Source organism: Myxine glutinosa, chromosome 3 (genome assembly GCF_964187855.1).
Source record: "Myxine glutinosa chromosome 3, kmMyxGlut1.1, whole genome shotgun sequence".
In the NCBI taxonomy this organism is placed as follows: Eukaryota; Metazoa; Chordata; class Myxini; order Myxiniformes; family Myxinidae; genus Myxine; species Myxine glutinosa.
Window position 1 is genome coordinate 34702647 of NC_136263.1, and position 24970 is coordinate 34727616.

General features: G+C 47.8%; 1 protein-coding gene across 1 annotated transcript in view; it reads left to right on the plus strand.

The window, feature by feature from the left end:
* The window catches only part of LOC137417397 (ras-related protein Rab-35), an 80634-nt gene that overhangs the window by 19121 nt on the left and 36543 nt on the right, over positions 1-24970 (plus strand). The window lies entirely within an intron of this gene.

Genomic DNA, 24970 nt, shown 5'->3' on the forward strand with positions numbered 1-24970 from the left:
TCGCAACCGGCATGATCTAATCTTGTATGGATGCATGTGAGCGGTTATACAGCATTTTATTGCTCGCGCACTTCCGGTCTCCTTTCCAGATTCTCTGAGTGGTGTATCGGTGTGTGCTGGCAAGCTGGTCATGTGCTTCATGAGCGAGTGTGTGGGGTGGTGTTCCTGCATTGTGTGGCGAAATGGTGCACTGGTGCGGCCTGAGATTGTTTTGTTGTGGTGTCTGCATGCCACGTTGGTGTTTTCTGTTTCCTTCAGTCTTTTCCACTTTACACCGTACCATTCCTGCCAAATCTTTTGGTGGATTTTATTGTCCGTTGATGTCAATTTCCACTGCTATACCCCCTCCTTTGCCGAAAACATTCCTCAATTGCCAATCGCCAATGTGTATTGGGTGTGACGTCTAGAATGTGGGTCCACCCCGAAATGAAATATGCGGCCAGAGTGCCTTCATCATAGTGTTGCATTCATACCAGTGCAGCATTTTCTAAAACGTCAGATTAAGACGAGTTTGGGTGTGCTGTGTCATTGGTTTTGTCAATTTGGTGAATTTCAAGTTTATCTTGGTTTATTTTTAAATCGTGCCTTGCCTTGCCTTGCCTTGCCTTGCCTTGCCTTGTCATATATATATATATATATATATATATATATATATATATATATATATATATATATATATATATATATACTAGCAGAAGTGCCGGGCGGGGGAGGGGAGGGGAAGGGGAACGGGGGGAGAGCGAGCCCCTTGGTAAAGCGAGCGATTTTTTTTTTTTTTTTTTTTTTTTTTTTTTTTTTTTTTTTTTTTCATAGCGTCATAGCGATTTTTTTTTTTTCATAGTGTCATGGCATTCATATCTTTCATAGCGTCATAGCGATTTTTTTTGTCATAGCGTCATAGCGTCATATCGTTCATAGCGTTCATGGCGTTATCGCTTTCATAGCGTCATAGCGATTTTTTTTTTTCATAGCGTCATAGCGATTTTTTTTTTTCATAGCGTCATCACGTGATCGCTCTGAGCGAATCAGCGCCCACCTGCTCTGATTCCGTTGATTCCGTGCGCTGAAATGCGCTGAGGTAAATATGAATAAAAAATATGGATCGTCAAATATTTTGAGTTCGGCCATGTTCGTCCCAGGCTCAATGGCCATGTCTATGCCAAATATCAAGCACGTAAGCCTCTCTGTTTAGGAGTCTATCGGTAACATTACACACACACACACACACACTCACACTCACACACACACAAACTGTGTTTTATATATATAGTATTGTAGGAGGGGGTGGTGGTCGATTCCAAGGCATCTGAGTGATATATAGTATTGTAGGAGGGTGTGGTAGTCGATTCCAAGGGATCTGGGTGATATTTAGTATTGCAGGAGGAGGTGGTGGTCGATTCCAAGGGATCTGGGTGATATTTAGTATTGCAGGAGGAGGTGGTGGTCGATTCCAAGGGATCTGAGTGATGTATAGTATTGTAGGAGGAGGTGGTGGTCGATTCCAAGGGATCTGAGTGATATATAGTATTGTAGGAGGAGGTGGTGGTCGATTCCAAGGGATCTGGGTGATATTTAGTATTGCAGGAGGAGGTGGTGGTCGATTCCAAGGGATCTGGGTGATATTTAGTATTGTAGGAGGGGGTGATGGTCGATTCCAAGGGATCTGGGTGATATTTAGTATTGTAGGAGGGGGTGGTGGTCGATTGTGAGGGATCTGAGTGATATTTAGTATTGTAGGAGGGGTGGTGGTCGATTGTGAGGGATCTGAGTGATATTTAGTATTGTAGGAAGGGGTGGTGGTCGATTGTGAGGGATCTGAGTGATATTTAGTATTGTAGGAGGTGGTGGTGGTCGATTGTGAGGGATCTGAGTGATATTTAGTATTGCAGGAGGAGGTGGTCGATTGTGAGGAATCTGAGTGATATTTAGTATTGCAGGAGGAGGAGGTGGTGGTCGATTCCAAGGGATCTGGGTGATATTTAGTATTGTAGGAGGAGGTGGTGGTCGATTCCAAGGGATCTGAGTGATATATAGTATTGTAGGAGGAGGTGGTGGTCGATTCCAAGGGATCTGGGTGATATTTCGTATTGTAGGAGGAGGTGGTGGTCGATTCCAAGGGATCTGGGTGATATTTAGTATTGCAGGAGGAGGTGGTGGTGGTCGATTGTGAGGGATCTGAGTGATATATCTATAGTCGCGCGGCAAGGAACATCACGTGATCGCTCTGAGCGATCGATTGCAACTCTGCGTCCTGTCGTGGACGTGGCCAACGTGGCCTCATGCTCCCAGGTGATTCGCTAACTCGAGCTCGAGAGAGCCATAATGCGCTACGTTATGGCAAAAAATATGAATCTAAAGATGAAAGGGAAAAAAACCTATGTGGTGTGAATGGCAATGTTCGTCGCTTAAATGTGAAAAAAGGCAATTGCTTTTCGCTCTGAAATACGTGCGAACACGTAACTGAGTTAATGGCGGCAGGGAACATCACGTGATCGCTCTGAGCGAATCAGCGCGCTGCTCTGCAACCGGTCAGATTCCGGTCATAATATTTCGCGCTGAGATAAAAAGATGGTAAAAGCATATTATGAAATAAATTTTTAGGTCAGCCATGTTCGTCCCAGGCTCAATGGCGATGTCTGTGCCAAATATCAAGTACGTGAGCTTCTCCGTTTAGGAGTCTATCGGTAACATTACATACACACACACACACGCACACACAAACTGTTTTATATATATATAGATATAGATATCTACACATATATATATATATATATATATATATATATATATATATATATATATATATATATATATATATATATATATATATACACACACGTACATATATACTATATATACACACATACACATATATATATATATATATATATATATATATATATATATATATATATATATACACAAAGAATTAAGTTAAGCACCCCCCCCGTTTTTTTACAACCTCGCACATTACAAGTTTGTTGTCGTCAAAACAGTGTAATATACCCATGATATTGCTATATTTTCTGGAGAAGTGATATTATGGTCACATAAAAACATAACAATCATGCCGTTTTCATTATTTTATTCTGAATAATTTAAGGTGAAATTTTTTGGGAATTTTAGGCATATTTTCACCTCAATTTAAGTATGGAGCTATAGGTCCATCACGGACAGTGTGGATGACGTATATGTTTTCTAACGTACAGTCATTGTTCTGAGAAGACCTCTAGCGATCTTTGCGTCAATAACGTGTGTAGGACCCACGTGATCGGATCACTACTCAACCCAACTCAACCCTACGAGTGCACTCATCTGCATTTCATCAATGGATAATTGCTAATGTCATACCAATCATTATTTGATCTCACATACCTTAGAATATATGCCAATGTATACATATACACAAAGAATATATATTAGGGGGTGCTTACCTTAATTCGTTGTGTAGGGGTGCTTAACTTAATTCTTTGTGTGTATATATATATATATATATATATATATATATTGTTACAGATACGACTTTGATGGTATGGTGGGCCGAGCGGGATGGCCGCCGTATCCGTACAAGTTACCCGATTGTGCCCGAATGTTAACTAATCGCGCTACGCTGGCTCAATAGGAAAGAGAAGACACCCGGCTGGGTTATAATGACACAATACGACACCAGGGGTTCAGTTCTCAAGTATATTCGTACGGAAAAAGGTTAGATTACAACTACAAGAGGGACAGCATAGGAAGACAGGCACTTAGACACACTCTTATATTAACCCTAGACAGACCACAGATAAACGGGACAACGCTGACTCACACGGGATTTGATGGCAAGGAAAGCGGCAGTCGATGGCTCAGGTGCACCTGGCTCAGGGACAAAATCACGTACGGTGGTGTCCAGCAGATGCGGGGAGGTCGCTCAGCGCTCGTGGGTCGCGACTTTGGTGGAGATGCCGGGGAGGTCGCTCAGCGCTCGGGAGGGTGGCGTCTTGTCCTTCCAAGCTCGGGGCGCATCTCACGTCACATCCGGCGCGGGGCCGCGTATATATCCGGCGGGGAGTGACACGCCCTCGGCTCGTTAGCGCCGCCCCAGATGGCATCGGCCCATGGCTTCTCATTGGGTGCGGGGGTTACCGGCTCCGCCCTTGACGAGGGGCCGACAGGGAGCCCCTTCGTGGTAACCCCGTGGAGCGCGTGGTCAATGGTGGCTAACCGAGCCGGAAGGAGGACGCCCACTCCCCATGCCGTCACCGCGCCGCCCCCCTCTTTTGTTGTTGTTGTTGTAGTTGGCGCTTCTTCATGGGGAAGAGATGCGGAGAGGTATGGGGAGGTCCTAAACTTCCTAACAGGTGCCATATAATCACATTCTGGTGCAACGAAGAGTCATAATTAATGGAAACAAGTCCTTAACTGACATAGATTAAGAATAACTAGCAAGATGTCCTATAATTGTCTACGTGTGGTGCGGGGGACCTGGGCACGACATTTAATGGGGGGATGAAGGGGAAGATCGGCTCTAATGGGTGTTGTTTACAGACAATGGGACTAGGGAATGGGGTAAGGGAGAGTTGGGGAGTATCGGAGAAAATAGGGGAATATTTACAAGCGGATATGGAGGCCAAATTCCATATTCGCAACATTGCACCCTTCTCTACCCTCGGGGCGTCCCGACCCGATAAATCTTTACCTACTTTAGTGTGGCACGCAATGTAGTTCCCTCTACTATTAACTCTACCCTGAGTGCGACAGTTTTATAGATATTCACAAATGAGTAAATATGTCCCCCTGCGACGTTGCACCCTTCTCCTCTCAGAAACACACCCACAGGATAACCGAATCCGGAAAGAATTCTCAAACTAAACATACAGCGGTAGGGAGCATTATTTACAAGACTACGCTGCTATTTACACTACGATCCAGGACCTGTTTTTGGAGGAACACATGCAGATGTTATGCATAGAGAGAGCGCGCTTGCCAACATCGATACACCAACCCACGAGTGCTCTGTGGCCGACGGCCCTTTAATAACGTGCAGAGCACCCTTTCCCAGCATCAAAAGCACCACCCCACCACCAATCGGTGCAGTCACCATTGTTCATTGGAATAAAAATAAATTCGACAACCCCTAACCCTGCAGGTGTCTCTTGCTCTTCTTGTGGTGCACTTGGTGTTTAACTAAAAGTGGTTCACCTGTATGGCATAGGTGCCACGTTGACCCATAGGTCCATCCCCGGGTGGTGCTTGGCCGCAAACGAACTGCGGTCCATTGTGGGTGGCCACAAACATTGCGGTCCATATGGTGTACCGATCCAGGCAGCGAACAGCGAAAGTGCAGGCCCACAACTGCGTCGCCAGCACCTCTCTCTCCTCTCTCTCTACCCCAAAGCCAGATCCTCGGAGGTGGGAGACAACAGAAGAAACAAGTGAGTAAGGTGGTAAGGGCGCAAAAGTGCACGCAATACAAGATGATGCACACTGGGGGCACATGGGAACCAGGTGAGACAGGTACGTTCCTATCGTACGCCCCCCCCACCAGGTAACCTACATGGCCCCTCCCTTACCCCTTACTGCATCCACACAACACAACACTACTCATAAACATCTACTTTACAAATCAACAAACATCCCTACTGTCTTCCCCGTTCCTCCCATATACCAAATTCGTCTTCTCTCCCTCCTAACCAATCAAATTTGCCATTTTCAACTCTCATCAAAATTTGCCATTTTCAACTCAACATCAAAATTTGCCATCACCAATTCATCATCAGTCCCTCCTAGGGAGGGAGAGATGGAATCACCCCAATGTCTCATCCACGTCGTGATGCGTCTCACAAATCCAACAGCAATTCTCATTTCTGCAACACAAACAAAGAAAACACAGGTGTGGAGTCATCATCATCACCACAGGTAAGTGGCTGCGTATGGTGCGACAGGTTCATCAATCCTAACTATTTCCTAAATGACTTTAACAACTTTACACTACCCGGGGTCTTTCTCCGGCCAAACCATTGGCCCTCTTACACTATGGGTTCTAAAAACCAATTCCCATTGGCCAAACTGTGGTGCTTTTCAATTTGGGGTCTCACTCCCCCGATTCATCTCCCGGTGCCCTCGTACAATTTCTGGGCTGTGGCGTGTACCTCTCCCAGTGGGTCTACCCACCTGCACACCTCCACCACTGCAGTTGCCTCCGAGCTTACCTGCTCCTTACCCTAACCTAACTAACTGGGGCAGGCCCTCTGGCACTCTCCCCACTCGGTGCCCTCTCTGGCACTGGGCTACCCGGGTCCGTCCTCCGGATCCTCGGGCCCCATCCACAACTCTACCGGCTCCCAGAGCCCACCTGCGGCCTCACCTGGCCGACATCCTCACAGTGGTGGAGTGCCCAACCAACTACACACACTAACAGGCTACACGCCCAGCCATTTCCACAACACTAATGCACCCATTCACAACACCATTCTGCAACCGCACCACAAATGCCAATATTCAACCACAATTTACCTGCACCCTCTACCTAACACTTACACTACCCGCCCCGGGTGCTCGTGAAAGGGGTCCACTCTTCCCCATCCACACCTTCGCACCATGCACACCACTCCGTACCACTTACTCCAACTTTCTCCACACACCTGTACTTGCACACCTGTGCTCTCATTCTTGGTGCCGCCTGCACCCTTCTCTCCCCAAGCGCATTCGCGCTGATCCACACACTCACTACTCATACACTGCTCCACACACCTGTCCAATTGCACACCTGTGCAATCACACCTGTTCAATTCTCACACACACGCGGCATCATCTCATCTAACTACTCCCTTCTGAAACTTGCGCTTCCCAGTCGTCCCTTTAAACTATTGCGCTCCCTCGTCATTATAATCCACACTAATCTGCCTGCGTCCCCACTACAGGTATCAGTCACTAACTAACCTTAACGTTACCTAATGTCATCTTCGCTAGATCCCTACACACCATATCCTAACCCACCCGGGCTAGTTTTCACTGCCATACACCCCATAAGCTATTGCTCCTTTGCCCCCCACCTGTGAGGGATGGTGGATTTGCCATCCCACCACATCGGGGGTCTCTCACTACCAATTTTGCACATCAAATTTCAACAAATCAAAAATTTGGCCAATCACTGCCCATCATCTGCCAATCACTACTGCCAATCCTTTGCCAATCATCAAATTTTGTTTTTCTCTAATTTTGGGTCCAAAACACTAACCTCATCACCCAGTCGACTCACTAATACCTCTCGGTGCGCCAATCCCTGTCCAAAGCCCGGCTTCGTAAAGCCAAGCAATGGATGCTGGTTGTTTTGTGCCAGCGGCTGGATGCGTCCGGCACTCGGTGCAGGGACGGGGGCTTACCCGGGCCGAGATCCCATGCATCACCTCGGCGTGGAGCCATCCAATGTCCCGATCTCGACCTGCCGGCACGTCTCAACAAAACGTGGTCGCCATGACGACCCTTTCTATCGGGCTGCCAGCTCCGCCTAGTGGAGCCTGGACGCGGCCGTTCAAAGCGAGGCCCGGCACGCACCGAGGGCCTGCTTCGGCTAAAAGTCGCTCTAACCTCTAACCCGTGTAACGTCGATGCTTCACCTGGACGCTTACACCCCGCAGCCCGTTCCTTGCTCACACATCCAGCTGTGCCCATGCTCCTCGTACCCTTCCTTACACACCCAGGTACACCCATTCCACTCACAGCCTTGGTCACACACCTGACCACCGAACACTTTGGCACACATTCGTTGCTCGCACACCTCACCAATACACCTCTTCGCACCCCCTCCTTGGTCACCTCCTCTGTGACAATCACAGGTGTGCCCTCATTCGCACACCCAACCACGTGCCTCACCACCAACTCCAGCGTGCATTCCCACTCACGCTCTACCATTCCAGGTGTGCATCCTTCCATCCCAGGTGTACATCCTCGCTCACCTGTCACAACCAACTCAAGCTCCTTGTCACTCCCACTACTTTCACCTCCATTCCTGACAGCGCACTCTTTCCCCATGCACCTGTCCGTCACACACCTTTCTCGCGCACACTCTCCCGTTACACCCTCTGTAACACTCACCACAGGTGTGCATTCTTCCTTACTTCTGACAGCGCACTCTTCCTCATGCACCTGTCCGTCACACACCTTTCTCGCGCATACTCTTGCGCACACTCTCCCGTCACACCCTCTGTAACACTCACCACACCGCGCTTCCACGTGCTTCCTCGCACACGCGCTACGACCGACTCACTCTCGCCAGCACCCTCACTCCTTGGCACGCACTTTTTCCTCACACACCCCAGAGTCGGACTTCCTTGCACACCTCCATTTTCGCACACCAGACCTGTCGCACACTTCACCAACGGCCTCTCACGAACACCCGGGTCCATCTCGACCCCCAAGCCTCTTAAATCACCTGGCGCATCATACGCACGACCATATTGGTCACCACTTACACCGGGTCCTCTTCCTCTTCGCTTCTCCTCCATCACCTGCGAATCCCTCATCCGGTTAATGAGCACATCATCACGATCCAAACACAGACTTTGGACCAATTCTTTTATCTCCTCTTTTATCTCTTTCTTATCCCTCTCCGTCGCTTCTTAATTTCGCTCATCCCTTCTTCCACTTCTTCTAATTTCTGCTTCACCTCTTTTATTCCCCGGTACGTATCCTCAAGCTCATCCTCTAAGGCTACCTTGACCGTTTCCAGGTGCGTCCTCACCTGCCGGTCCTTCGTCTCCATTACCTCTACCACCTCGTCCAACCTCGCTGTCAGTCCCTCATTACCCCCATTTGGTTTCCCATTACCCCCATTTGGTTTCCCAAGTCATTCCTCAGGTCTTCACTTGTCTGGACCATGAGCGCCTTTATTTGTTCCATAAATAGGCCCCAATCCATCGGCGGCGCTGCTACGGTCGCGGGCGCGGTGACCAGCGAGGCGCCATTTTGTGCGTTTGCTACCCTCGCTGCTTCGCTCTCCTCATGTCCCTCATGTCCCTCAATTTGGTCCTGGACCGACCCTGCTTCACTCTCCCCTACCGGACCCCAGCCGTCTTGATCCGCCATAGCGCGACTTGCAAAATTCGAGTTTCGTAAAACAAAACAAATTTCGGCCGCTCCAAATTTTGACCAAATTTTTTTTTTCCTCTATTCGTTTTTTTTTTTTTTTTTTCCCAAATTTGGTCGGGCCTCGAATCTCACTCCCGACACCAATTGTTACAGATACGACTTTGATGGTATGGTGGGCCGAGCGGGATGGCCGCCGTATCCGTACAAGTTACCCGATTGTGCCCGAATGTTAACTAATCGCGCTACGCTGGCTCAATAGGAAAGAGAAGACACCCGGCTGGGTTATAATGACACAATACGACACCAGGGGTTCAGTTCTCAAGTATATTCGTACGGAAAAAGGTTAGATTACAACTACAAGAGGGACAGCATAGGAAGACAGGCACTTAGACACACTCTTATATTAACCCTAGACAGACCACAGATAAACGGGACAACGCTGACTCACACGGGATTTGATGGCAAGGAAAGCGGCAGTCGATGGCTCAGGTGCACCTGGCTCAGGGACAAAATCACGTACGGTGGTGTCCAGCAGATGCGGGGAGGTCGCTCAGCGCTCGTGGGTCGCGACTTTGGTGGAGATGCCGGGGAGGTCGCTCAGCGCTCGGGAGGGTGGCGTCTTGTCCTTCCAAGCTCGGGGCGCATCTCACGTCACATCCGGCGCGGGGCCGCGTATATATCCGGCGGGGAGTGACACGCCCTCGGCTCGTTAGCGCCGCCCCAGATGGCATCGGCCCATGGCTTCTCATTGGGTGCGGGGGTTACCGGCTCCGCCCTTGACGAGGGGCCGACAGGGAGCCCCTTCGTGGTAACCCCGTGGAGCGCGTGGTCAATGGTGGCTAACCGAGCCGGAAGGAGGACGCCCACTCCCCATGCCGTCACCGCGCCGCCCCCCTCTTTTGTTGTTGTTGTTGTAGTTGGCGCTTCTTCATGGGAAGAGATGCGGAGAGGTATGGGGAGGTCCTAAACTTCCTAACAGGTGCCATATAATCACATTCTGGTGCAACGAAGAGTCATAATTAATGGAAACAAGTCCTTAACTGACATAGATTAAGAATAACTAGCAAGATGTCCTATAATTGTCTACGTGTGGTGCGGGGGACCTGGGCACGACATTTAATGGGGGGATGAAGGGGAAGATCGGCTCTAATGGGTGTTGTTTACAGACAATGGGACTAGGGAATGGGGTAAGGGAGAGTTGGGGAGTATCGGAGAAAATAGGGGAATATTTACAAGCGGATATGGAGGCCAAATTCCATATTCGCAACAATATATATAAATACATACATACATACATACATACATATTGTTGCAGTTTTGTGTTTTTACAAATGAAGGTTAATTTCCCCCTCATAGTTTAGTCGCACGACAACACGTAGCCTCGCGATAGTTCAGTTATTTCATAGTAAATGTAAGCATAGTCCTTTTCCTGTTAGTTTTGCGTTGAGTAGAATAATGAGAGTTCGGTCTCCTTCCAATGCTTTATGCCGCCTCGATACTTTGAGTTTTGGCGCAAATCACCACGAGGCCGGCCTGACAAGTCGATCCAGGCCGAAGGAAGGTGGGACAGTGGGAGTGACCGGTAAGCACGAGCCGCCAATCAGGGCTCGAGGGGAGTGGCTTAGCACTGCGGCAAAAGGCGTGGTTTGGAACGTTCGAGGCAGGCCAGGGCGTGGCAATATAACCCTGTGCCCGAAGCCCCCACCAGAGTTCTCAGTTCTGAGGAGAGGTGCGCTGAACAAGTGAGGTTTTGAGGAGGACCTGCGCTGAGTGATGAGCTTGAGTTATCAGTTCGAAGCGCTGTGTTGAATTGAGTTACAAGTTAAATGCTCGGTTGAGCTTGAGGCAGATCCTCTGTTGAGTTACGAGGGTGAGAGCGCGCCGTTATATAAATCATGTTTTGAGGGACCGCCATGCCGGGCGAGAGGCACGCATATCTTCCAGCCTGCCTTTGTTCAAGATACGTGCTGCAAGGATCCCTCCCGCCTGCCTGCCTGCCTTCGTCAAGGGACGTGCTGTGACCGCAGAGGTCCATGACGGGTGAACCTTCCTGAACAACCAAAGCCGGTGCGTTCAGCGCATGAACATTCCTTCCTTCATTCCCCCTGTGAGTGTGAACGGGCCCATTGTCTGGGAATTAGCCAAGACTGCTTAAGTGCCTGCTCTGTGTCTCTTCGCCTTGTATAGCTGTAAATAAACCTGTGTTCTTCCTTCTATTTGATCGTTCCCGTCATTTCCATCTATTGACTAAGCGTTGAACGAATTATAACGCTCTAATCGGGTTCCAATACCGAGGTAATAGCATGGACCACGTGGTGCGCCATCCGCTCGGGTGCACTCAAATTATGCGTGGTTCGTGCGAGACTTGATCCCCGCTACCGCGGCGGCGTAGGTACTTAGGTACGTGTGAACATTGTCCCGAAACCCTGTCCGGCATCTGACCGGAAGTGGCGACAAGTCTCGCGGTTGCGACGACCAAAGGAGAACAAGGGGCTTTATATATATATATATATATATATATATATATATATTGTTGTGGATATGAGAATTTTTTTAATTTATTGTTGTGTAGTGAATTGTGGTAAAATGTCACCCTCCTTCCTGCAATTGTTGTTGTATAAAGATCAAAGGGCGTTCCCGTAGTTAATTCCATAAAGCATACACGAAGGACACCATATAGCCCTGTTCAGTAGTTATATCCTTATTATGTGTATTAGTGAAAGGCTGTCTCTTCCATTAATTAAATACTCCATTGCACTGCATTAAATAAGAGTAGATCCCCTTTCCCTTCACATTCCCCTTCCAACAAATTGCCAACTGTTCCCCTCCGCGACTCCATTCGCCATGTGCTCCGGCTCGGAGAAGAAGGGCGGGTCTCCACCTCGTCATAGAGGGGAGGAGGGAGCCAGCCCCGAACAACCAACCAAGCACGAGGGGTTTGGTTTGAGAGGGCGGAGGAAGAGCGATCGGGGAGGTTCGAAAAGGTTCAAGGGTGGGGCTATATATAACCCATGGAAGACGCCCCCACCTCAGACGAGTCCTGGCCAAGCACGCGACGCCCCCACCTCAGACGAGTCCTGGCCAAGCACGCGACGCCCCCACCTCAGACGAGTCCTGGAAAAGCACGCGACGTCCCCACAGCGGCACGAGCAGACGATTGAGGCAGCAGATGAGTTCGGAGAAGTGCGAGAGAAGCGCGGGGAAGCCTTGACAGAAGTGCGAAACAAGAAGTGCAACGAGAAAGTTGCGCCCCACCAGTAGTTTTGGCTCCACCAGCAGTTGACCCCACCAGGCCGCTTCGACTCGTTACCCCGCGGGAACCAGATTGCGGTGGCATCGGTGGCCGTCGAGGTCCAGCCCGACGTCCCGTGCGGGATCAAGCCCGAACCATCTGCCCCAGCTGAACCTTCCCATTCCTCCTTCCAGCATTCATTCCTGCCATTCCATCCTTCTTGTGTATGTGAGTTTGTTTTGTTTGTCTTGTCCCAGGAAATAAGTTAAGCTTGTATAGTTAAGCTAGTATTTTCACTGTCATCTGCTTTTTCCATTTTCCCTGTATATAACCTTGACTGCTCCTTTTGCTTTAGTGTGTGTAAATAATAAATCCTGTTACTCTTCTGTACATCTTCTTCTTCCTCTTTACATTCGGTCACTTTAGAGGTTTCCATATTGAATATCTGTGGTGCGATTTTGGCCAACGTCCAGGAATCGGGTTAGTCGGGGTAACTGTTCGGGCGCGGTGGCCATCCGCTCGGCAAACAACATCCTAGCCGCGTCCGTAACTATATATATATATATATATATATATATATATATATATATATATATATATATATATATATATATACTGAAACGCAAAAGAAACTTACCACCTTTGAAACCTTTAAATATCAACAATAACACTGCGTGTAGTAAATGTGTGAACTTATTTGTGGACAATAGTGTCCTCGCTGTCAGACAAAACGGTCACGGATGGTCACTTGAACCTTCAATGGTCACTTCATAGCACAGCTGTTGAACAGCCGTTTTGACTGTCACTGATTAGCCAAGGGGTACGGGATGATTTTAATGAGCTGCACGTGATGTCTTGATATTGGCTTTAAAAAGGCCAGTGCAAAATGGGCATTTCAATCAACATGCCACGATTGTCAAGGGATCAACGGCAGCGTGCCCTGGGCATGCTGCAAGGTGGACTGAGCTACCGTGAGGTGGCATGTCGCCTTGGCTGTTCACACCAGACGATATCGGCTCTGGTGGACAGAGACACCCTCCACAACTCTGCAGATGACAGACCTCGATCAGGGAGGCCAAGAGTCACCACTGCAAGGCAGGACAGGCAGATGGTCCGAAGTCACCTGCGGGATCGATCCCATCCAGCATCCCGCACTGCGGCAGAAACTCCGGGGCATGCAAACCCACGGATCTCCAATGATACTGCACGAAGACGACTGCATGACTATGGTCTGACTGCCAGAAGACCATACAGAGGCCCCGTGATGACGGTTGCCCATCGCCGCAACCGTCAGAGATGGTGCCAGCAGCATCAGCGGTGGACCTTGGCGCAGTGGAACAAGGTCGCTTTCAGCGATGAGTCAAGGTTCTGAGTGGACAGTCCTGATGGGCGTGAGCGTGTCTGGAGAAGAACTGGCGAGCGATATGCCGATTGTTGCGTGCGTCAAGCCAACAGGTGGGGTGGCCCAAGTGTGATGGTGTGGGCCGCCATATCAGGCCGGTACAGGACGCCACTGGTGGTTGTGGATGGGAATCTTAACACCCAGCGGTATGTGGATAACATCCTTCGACCTCATCTGCTGCCATTCCTGCTAGACCACCCAGAACTGAGAACCTTTCAGCATGACAACGCTCGTCCCCATGCTGCTCGCTTTACCACTGCATTTCTCCAAGGCGAAAACATCAACACCATGCAGTGGCCTGCGCTCTCCCCTGACCTGAATCCCATAGAGCACCTGTGGGATGAGCTTGGGAGACGCGTAGTTGGCAGGGCCAGGACACGGGCAGAGCTGCTTCAGACATTGAGGACTGAGTGGGACAGAATCCAGCAGCAATCCATCCAAAGACTGGTAGGCAGTATACGCCGACGATGCACTGCCTGTATCCAAAACAATGGTGGCCATACACGCATTTGTGGATGTGATCAATTGCCAGTAACCATTTTATATAACTGAATGTGCAGGTGCAGCATCGAACTCAATATGTCGAAATGTCACACACATCCATGCCCGTGGGATTCCACGGGTGACCCCGCTAGTATATATATATATATATATATATATATATATATATATATATATATATATATATATATATATATATATATATATTGTGTGTGCGTGTGTGCGTGTGTGCGTGTGTGCGTGTGTGCGTGTGTGCGTGTGTGCGTGTGTGCGTGTGTGCGTGTGTGCGTGTTTTTTTTTTTTTGTTTGTTTTGTTTTGTATACTGAATCAAGGCTCGTGAAAGAGCTAACATTTATTTCACAAACAAATCGAGAGCAGGGAGATGTGTGGAAGGGAGAGGGCTTGGGGGGAGGAGGCGTGGGGGGGGGGGGGTGGAGGGAGAAGTATAAAGCACAAGGACACCAAGGACTTCCAGGACAGAAGTTGGTATTTCAAAAAAGTGGAATTGGGGTGAAATTAGCAGGGGTAGAAAAGATCAAGGTTTTGGATGGGGGAAGATAAGAGATGGTGGTGAACAGCAGTTTTAAAGACCTGGAGGGTGGAGTGGGATTGAAGAGAGTGAGGGAGTTTGTTCCAGAGGCGGGAGAAGAGAGGAATGAAGGAGTGAAGGTGAGCAGAGAGTCTTGATTTTGGCAGTTTGACCATAAGAGGGTTGCAGGCAGATCTTGTGCGACCTGTAGGAATATTTGTGGGACAGAGCCCAGAGAGAGCTGGGGGGGCAAGGCCAGAGAGGAGTCGGTAGAAGATGGAAAGACCACCAACCTGCCTGCGGTGAGTGAGTGAGAGGCCCTTGGAGTTAGCTTCATCGCGGGAGATTCCAATGATTCTGAATGCTCTGGTTTCAACAGCGTGAAGACGAGCTAGGTGTGAGGCAGGAGCACCAGCCCAGAGGGGAGAACAGTATTCCATTGAGCTGCGGATGAAAGTCTTGTATGTGGTGAGGAGCTCAGGTGTGCCAAGGAAGGACTTTGCACGACGGAGGATGCCCAGTCGGCGACTGGCTTTGGAGGCCAGATTTGAAATGTGGTTTTCCCAGGAAAGATCATGGCAGATAGTGAGACCCAAAAGCTTGAGTGACAGAACTTCTTGGAGAGGATTATTCAGAAAGTGGATGGGAGGGTTGTCCAGTCGGTCTTTTCGGAGAGACATCGTAAGAGTGTGAGATTTGTCAGGATTGAAAGACATCTCGGAGCCGAAGTCTAGGCTCTCTGCTCACCTTCACTCTTTCATTCCCCTTTTCTCCCGCCTCTGGAACAAACTCCCCCACTCCCTTCAATCCCACTCCTCCCTCCAGGTCTTTAAAACAGCTGTTCACCACCATCTCTTATCTTCCCCCATCGAAAACCTTGATCTTTTCTACCCCCGGTAATTCACCCCAGAGTCCTTGCAGTGTTCATATGTTTTATTCCTCTCCCACCTCCCCCCAATGTCCCTGGTCTCAAATGTTGTGTTTGTGTCCTTCCCCCTCTTCCCCCTCTCTTTTGTGTCCTTCCCCCTCTCTCCCCATCTTGTCTGCCGCTCCCCTTGTCATGTTGTTGGGTTCCCGTAGTTAATTCCATAAAGCATACACGAAGGACACCATATAGCCCTGTTCAGTAGTTATATCCTTATTATGTGTATTAGTGAAAGGCTGTCTCTTCCATTAATTAAATACTCCATTGCACTGCATTAAATAAGAGTAGATCCCCTTTCCCTTCACATTCCCCTTCCAACAAATTGCCAACTGTTCCCTCCGCGACTCCATTCGCCATGTGCTCCGGCTCGGAGAAGAAGGGCGGGTCTCCACCTCGTCATAGAGGGGAGGAGGGAGCCAGCCCCGAACAACCAACCAAGCACGAGGGGTTTGGTTTGAGAGGGCGGAGGAAGAGCGATCGGGGAGGTTCGAAAAGGTTCAAGGGTGGGGCTATATATAACCCATGGAAGACGCCCCCACCTCAGACGAGTCCTGGCCAAGCACGCGACGCCCCCACCTCAGACGAGTCCTGGCCAAGCACGCGACGCCCCCACCTCAGACGAGTCCTGGAAAAGCACGCGACGTCCCCACAGCGGCACGAGCAGACGATTGAGGCAGCAGATGAGTTCGGAGAAGTGCGAGAGAAGCGCGGGGAAGCCTTGACAGAAGTGCGAAACAAGAAGTGCAACGAGAAAGTTGCGCCCCACCAGTAGTTTTGGCTCCACCAGCAGTTGACCCCACCAGGCCGCTTCGACTCGTTACCCCGCGGGAACCAGATTGCGGTGGCATCGGTGGCCGTCGAGGTCCAGCCCGACGTCCCGTGCGGGATCAAGCCCGAACCATCTGCCCCAGCTGAACCTTCCCATTCCTCCTTCCAGCATTCATTCCTGCCATTCCATCCTTCTTGTGTATGTGAGTTTGTTTTGTTTGTCTTGTCCCAGGAAATAAGTTAAGCTTGTATAGTTAAGCTAGTATTTTCACTGTCATCTGCTTTTTCCATTTTCCCTGTATATAACCTTGACTGCTCCTTTTGCTTTAGTGTGTGTAAATAATAAATCCTGTTACTCTTCTGTACATCTTCTTCTTCCTCTTTACATTCGGTCACTTTAGAGGTTTCCATATTGAATATCTGTGGTGCGATTTTGGCCAACGTCCAGGAATCGGGTTAGTCGGGGTAACTGTTCGGGCGCGGTGGCCATCCGCTCGGCAAACAACATCCTAGCCGCGTCCGTAACTATATATATATATATATATATATATATATATATATATATATATATATATATATATATATATATATACTGAAACGCAAAAGAAACTTACCACCTTTGAAACCTTTAAATATCAACAATAACACTGCGTGTAGTAAATGTGTGAACTTATTTGTGGACAATAGTGTCCTCGCTGTCAGACAAAACGGTCACGGATGGTCACTTGAACCTTCAATGGTCACTTCATAGCACAGCTGTTGAACAGCCGTTTTGACTGTCACTGATTAGCCAAGGGGTACGGGATGATTTTAATGAGCTGCACGTGATGTCTTGATATTGGCTTTAAAAAGGCCAGTGCAAAATGGGCATTTCAATCAACATGCCACGATTGTCAAGGGATCAACGGCAGCGTGCCCTGGGCATGCTGCAAGGTGGACTGAGCTACCGTGAGGTGGCATGTCGCCTTGGCTGTTCACACCAGACGATATCGGCTCTGGTGGACAGAGACACCCTCCACAACTCTGCAGATGACAGACCTCGATCAGGGAGGCCAAGAGTCACCACTGCAAGGCAGGACAGGCAGATGGTCCGAAGTCACCTGCGGGATCGATCCCATCCAGCATCCCGCACTGCGGCAGAAACTCCGGGGCATGCAAACCCACGGATCTCCAATGATACTGCACGAAGACGACTGCATGACTATGGTCTGACTGCCAGAAGACCATACAGAGGCCCCGTGATGACGGTTGCCCATCGCCGCAACCGTCAGAGATGGTGCCAGCAGCATCAGCGGTGGACCTTGGCGCAGTGGAACAAGGTCGCTTTCAGCGATGAGTCAAGGTTCTGAGTGGACAGTCCTGATGGGCGTGAGCGTGTCTGGAGAAGAACTGGCGAGCGATATGCCGATTGTTGCGTGCGTCAAGCCAACAGGTGGGGTGGCCCAAGTGTGATGGTGTGGGCCGCCATATCAGGCCGGTACAGGACGCCACTGGTGGTTGTGGATGGGAATCTTAACACCCAGCGGTATGTGGATAACATCCTTCGACCTCATCTGCTGCCATTCCTGCTAGACCACCCAGAACTGAGAACCTTTCAGCATGACAACGCTCGTCCCCATGCTGCTCGCTTTACCACTGCATTTCTCCAAGGCGAAAACATCAACACCATGCAGTGGCCTGCGCTCTCCCCTGACCTGAATCCCATAGAGCACCTGTGGGATGAGCTTGGGAGACGCGTAGTTGGCAGGGCCAGGACACGGGCAGAGCTGCTTCAGACATTGAGGACTGAGTGGGACAGAATCCAGCAGCAATCCATCCAAAGACTGGTAGGCAGTATACGCCGACGATGCACTGCCTGTATCCAAAACAATGGTGGCCATACACGCGATTGAAAGGGGACTGACATTGCACCCTGTGCTGTTCTGTACTGTAGAACAAACTGATGAGATGGTGTATCTTGGTCAAAAACTTGACATGTCATCAATAAAATGCCAATGTTTCAATTAGCAATTGTTGGTTTGTTTTATTTTGAACTGTTACAATTTTATTACATTTCAAACAAGTGGTAAGTTTCTTTTGCGTTTTCAGTCTTTTTGAAGTTGGTCAAAATGGTCAAAATGGTCAAATTTTTAGGTCAAAATGCCCATTTTGCACTGGTCTTTTTAAAGCCAATATCAAGACATCACGTGCAGCTCATTAAAATCATCCCGTACCCCTTGGCTAATCACTGACAGTCAAAACGGCTGTTCAACAGCTGTGCAATGAAGTGACCATTGAAGGTTCAAGTGACCATCCGTGACCGTTTTGTCTGACAGTGAGGACACTATTGTCCACAAATAAGTTCACATATTTACTATACGCAGTGTTATTGTTGATATTTAAAGGTTTCAAAGGTGGTAAGTTTCTTTTGTGTTTTCGGTCTTTTTGAAGTTGGTCAAAATGGTCAAATCTTTCGGTCAAAATGCCCATTTTGCACTGGCCTTTTTAAAGCCAATATCAAGACATCACGTGCAGCTCATTAAAATCATCCCGTACCCCTTGGCTAATCACTGACAGTCAAAACGGCTGTTCAACAGCTGTGCTATGAAGTGACCATTGAAGGTTCAAGTGACCATCCGTGACCGTTTTGTCTGACAGCGAGGACACTATTGTCCACAAATAAGTTCACACATTTACTACACGCAGTGTTATTGTTGATATTTAAAGGTTTCAAAGGTGGTAAGTTTCTTTTGCGTTTCAGTATATATTAGGGTGGTGCTCAAAATATTTTTTTTTAAATATTTACTGGGACATGGCTTTATGTTGTTCCTTTTGTTCCAAAATGAAAAGACACCAAATATGAAAGCAATCTGATTTTATTTAGGGGTGTCACATCAGCCTTCAAACTAAAGGTGTCTACAAAACTTTTCTATATATGGATCGAAAGCAAAACCAGAAGTTGGTTTTATGAAAATCCACCCTCCACTCACTTTCTTTGTATTCTAGCAAACACAAGTTACAATAGCTGCACAAATAGCACTATATTGCTATGAAAACTCAAATTCAATGATAACAATCCAAATGTTCAGTTCATAAAATGAAGAGACACCATATCACATAATATTAAAAAACCCAAATATAATGAGAAATGTAACTCCTATTTCTGGGCCTGTTTCACCACTGTTGCCTTCTTGGCATCGGGGTACATCTTCCTGTGAGCAGCAACAACTTGGAGCAGAGCTTGCTTTTGCTCTTCATCCTTTGTAAGGAGCTTATTGTAGTCTTGTATCAATGCGACACCCCTTTCTGCCCTGTCGTTCACCACGACTAAGCCACTGGCGGCTTTCTTTGCTTCCTGAAAGCTGGTTTCTTGCTCCCATGAACCAGGATCCTTATCCATCCAATCAGTTGGGGTCCCTAGGATGCTGAAGAAATGCTTGGTGTGTTTTGTTATGAGGCCAGCGATTGACAGGGCGGTTCCTCATTTGATAGCTGGTCTCTTTGGAGAGGGGTTTTCACCGTCATTTTTCAATGCTTCAATCATATTGATCTTGCTTTCTTTGTCAATTCTGGTGTCAAAGAATGCAAATGCCACTAGTACTGGGCTCATGTACCACGTGTGGTGGCCAAGTGCCTTCAAGGCTGCCTGAGCCATCTTCTGATTGATTTGTTCAAACTTTTCCAACTTCTTGAAGAGGTTAATGTCATTCAGGGGAGCCTCAATAGCTTGTGGAGCCCGAAACCAAGCCTGTACATACACAAGGCAGACAAAAATGTTGAAGGCTCGGAGTTCTCTCGCCTCTCGAAGTGTCAAGTGGAACTCTGACCGAAACATGAACACCTGTAGTGAATATAGTGCTTTTGCCATCCATCTGGCTCTGTGCATTGCTCCTGGAGCCATGATCCGGATTCCACGAGGTGGGATTCCTCCCATGTAGATGACAGTCAGTTCTAGGAGTTCACGATAATCATCTCGTGGCTGTTGATCTTTCAAACACACAAGAACGTTTTTGCTTCCAACACAGTGTCTATAGATCCCATTGAAGCCTTCCTCTCTGAGAATTGATCGTGAAGAAACTTCCTGTCCTCGGGGTTGGTGATTATGGCCTCCGAATCTGCATGCCTAAGATCAAACGTCTTCTCCAAGGAGGCCTTGAAGGATGCTTCCTTTTTCTCTTGGGTCGCACCACCCCGCTTTGCACCGTTTTGGAGGCTCCTTCATTCTTCATATAGCCTCTCCAAACGATGGATGCTGTGCTGCTTCGTCGTCGTTGTAGGTAGGTGAGCTTTTTCCCAGAACTTCACAACCTCTTCAATGGTGAGGGTTGCACTCTCCCGGGCAGTGCGATTCTCCTTCTTCAGGTGATGGAAAAACAGGACAAGAGATTGATGCACTGTCGGGAGCTTGGCACCTTTGATGGCATCTCCAGAAGTGGACCCAATGAGATACACATTATCCTGAGCCCGAGTTTTCAATGAAACACTGGTACTAGCACATGCCATATCTGCAAAATAAGCAAGAATGTGGGTAAAATCCTGTTAATTCTTACTCCACAGGGTCACTCTCTACAAAAGAGCCACAGTCAATAAGTTAGGCCTACATATTACACACTAAAAAAGCGTACCCCTGACCCCGTGAACCTGTACAAAACATGCATGAAAATTGCCCAGATAGTGATCATAGGAAGTCTCAAAACTGTATGTATAATATATTGTATATATATAATGTATAATGTGTATTTATGTATATTTATTATTTAATGTATATTTACTATATATTTATTTTTAATATTATATTTAATGTATATATATAATTATGTATTTATTTTGTGTATATACAGCCCAAAAAATGGGAATTCCTATTTTTGCATGGGGGAAAATTCATCACTGATGTGGCACCCCTAAATATTATTGGATTCCATTCAAATTTGGTGTGGTTTCCTTTGACACCAAAAGGAACAGAAATAGACCATGTCCAGGAGAAAATCTGCATTTTGCTTTTTTGAAGCCCACCCTAAATTATATATATATATATATATATATATATATATATATATATATATATATATATATATATATATATATATATAATATAGATATACACAGACTTGGCATTTAATATGGAATATTTTTTTTGTGGGGGCGAACTTACTTTTCAAGTTGACTTAGAACCAAAAGTTCATTGGACTTATGTTGAAATTATTCTAGATTTTGTTCGTCACCTTTAAAAGAAACAAAAACCACATTTGACATTTCGAAGCAAATAAATTGATCCTTGAAAGTGATGTAAACTGATATCGAACTCGATTCACGGACAGTACTGTGTTAAACTTCTGTACGTTTTCCAGAAGTATTTCTTTATTTTGCACATTAGCCACATTTTTTTTTAACAAAAGTTAAATTACAACTGAGATTACGGACAGTAAAATTACAGTTCAGTACTTCGTGTAACCCCCACGAGCATTCAGGAGAGCACGTACAAGTCGAGGCATGCTGTTCACGAGATTTGCCAAGGCTTGGACTTTGGACAGGAATCGTTTGCCATGCAGTGACAATAGTCTGCTGCAATTCACGCACAGAGGTCGGCTGCTGGTCCAAGTTGTCGATTTGACGCGTTAATTCTGCCCACAAGTTCTCTATCGGATTCATATCCGGGGACATGGCAGGCCACTCCATATGCTCTACACCAGGGTCAGCAAGAAAGTGTTGGATCATGCGAGCACGATGAGGCCGTGCATTGTCATCTTGGAAGACAAAGTTTCCTCGAAAGGCTGCATGAGCAAATGGAAGCAATGTTTCTTCCAGAATGGCCCTTTACTTGAACTGGTTCAGGTTTCCATTCAGAACAACCAGGTCAGTTTTTCCCCCTGCATGAAAAGCAGCCCAAACGGTCACCCCACCACCTCCAGCTTGGACTCTTGGCACTATACAATCTTCGTTGTAGGCGTCATGCACTTGTCTGTGCACTCGGACATGGCCATCTTGACGATAGACCAGAAATCAAGACTCGTCACTGAAGATCACGTGATTCCAGTGTCCTGGCTGCCATTGACGGTGCTCTCTGGCCCACTGCAATCGGCGCTGGCAGTGTTGTCTGGTCAGGCGTGGCTTTCTCAGGGTACGCCTGGCACGATAGCCTGCTTGAACCAGTCGTTTGCTGACGAGCCTTCTGGATACAGGCACATTTGTCAGTTGCCACTCAGTCCTAAGCCGATTAGCTGACTTGGTACGGCCATTGCGGACTAACCGGTGCAGCTGGCGATCATCCCTCCTTGTGGTTCTGCGGGGACGTCCTGGCCTCGATATTGGAGGAGGGACACCCCTCTGAGCATTTCGTTGCAAGATCTTTCACACCTGACCTTGAGTGATGCCATACTGCCGAGCAATAGCACGCTGTTTCATGCCGGAATTTCGTAAAGCCACCACTCCATGACAAACAGCATTGTCGAGTTGACGGACCATCTCCAGAGGAAGCGGCAATAACTTTTGTAGATGTGCAGCAGTTGTTTTCCACTAATACAGAACGCAACAACCCTTATATACCCGATTGTGAAGCGAATCATCAAATGTACCTGTCCGTACATTTTGTCACGCCACCTGTGATATAATCCTGTTATTGACTTCTTGCTGCGACAGACAGTGACGTGGTTCTTTTAACAAAGAAATCACCGAAGCGTAAAAGAAACACACCAGATTGATATACTGAGTTCAGAAAGGAAACCCAAGTCAAGAAAAAAAAAATTCCATATTAAATGCCAAGTCTGTATATATATAATATATAATATGGATTTATGCAAGGCAGAGGAAAGAGCAGACGTGCTTTTTATTGTGAGGCAGTTGCAGGAGAAGTACATGGAGAAGAGGAAGAAGTTTGTTTCTTGGGTTTGTTGATCTGGAGAAAGCATTCGATAGGGTTCCACGTGAAGTAGTGCCATGGGCATTGAGGAAGTTAGGAGTGGAGGAATGGTTGATCAGAGTAGTGATGGCAATGTACAAAAGAGCGCGCACCGCTGTAAGGACGAAGGATGGGAACAGTGGTGAGTTTGAGGTGAAGGTGGGAGTGCATCAGGGGTCGGTACTAAGTCCACTACTATTTGTAGCTGTGATGGAAGTGCTGGATCGAACGTAAATGAGGGTTTACCGTGGGAGTTGTCGTATGCAAATGATCTGGTGTTGATTGCAGAAAGTATGGATGGACTGAAGGAGAAGATGAACGAGTGGAAGGAATGTATGGAGTCAAAAGGTCTGAAGGTGAATATCGGAAAAACGAAGGTGATTCTAAGTGGTAAAGCATGTGGTGAGGTGGAAAGAACTGGAAAGTGGCCGTGTGCTGTGTGCAGGAAGGGTGTCGGAGTGAACTCCATTCAATGTACAATGTGCGCTGAGTGGGTTCATCAAAATGTAGTGGTCTGAGAGGATCATTAACCAGTGTGGCAGCTACATTCAAATGTAAGGTGTGCACGGAGGAGCTGCAGATGGAGGAAATGTTGAGTTGGATCTTGGAGAAGTCTGATAATAAGATAAGAGAGAATAAAAGAGGATAGTTTAAATCCACTGAAGGAGAGTGACATCCAGTGACATCCATATCTCTAAGCAATTTCCCGTCTGTGTTTCATGTCCATGCACACGTGAAATGGAGTTTGTTTTTGCACACGTGAAATGAACATGTGAACCTTTACTTCCGGATAATAATGTTGAATGAAATAAAAACGAAGAAATATAGTGGGGTCACTCGTGGGAATCCCACGGGCATGGACGTGTGTGACATTTCGACATATTGAGTTAGATGCTGCACATTCATTTTTACAAAATGGTTACTGGCAATTCATCAGATCCAGAAATGGTGGAATGAACACTTTATTTATTTCACATAATATGTGAGCCTCACTCCTCTCCACGTGACTCTCCTCTCTCCACCCTCACGCATCTCCAATCCCACTCCTCCTCACACTCCTCTCCAATCCACTCCTCCTCACACTCCTCTCCAATACCTCCTCACACTCTTCTCCAATACCTCCTCACACGCCTCTCCAATACCTCCTCACACTCCTCTCCAATACCTCCTCACTCCTCTCCAATACCTCCTCACACTCCTCTCCAATACCTCCTCACACTCCTCTCCAATACCTCCTCACACTCCTCTCCAATACCTCCTCACACTCCTCTCCAATACCTCCTCACACTCCTCTCCAATACCTCCTCACACTCCTCTCCAATACCTCCCCACACTCCTCTCCAATCCCTCACACTCCTCTCAAATCCCTCACACTCGTCTTCAATTCCTCATACTCCCCTCCAATCGCGCCTCACTTGCCTCTCCAATTGCTCCTCACTCTCCACTCCAATTGCTCCTCACTCTCCTCTCCAATCGCTCCTCACTCTCCAACCCCTCGCTCCTCTCCAACCCCCACCTCACACTCCTCTCCAACACCTCCTCACACTGCTCTCCAACACCTCCTCACACTCCTCTGCAATACCTCCTCACACCCCTCTCCAATACCTCACACCCCTATCCAATACCTCCTCGCACTCCTCTCCAATACATCCTTGCACTCCTCTCC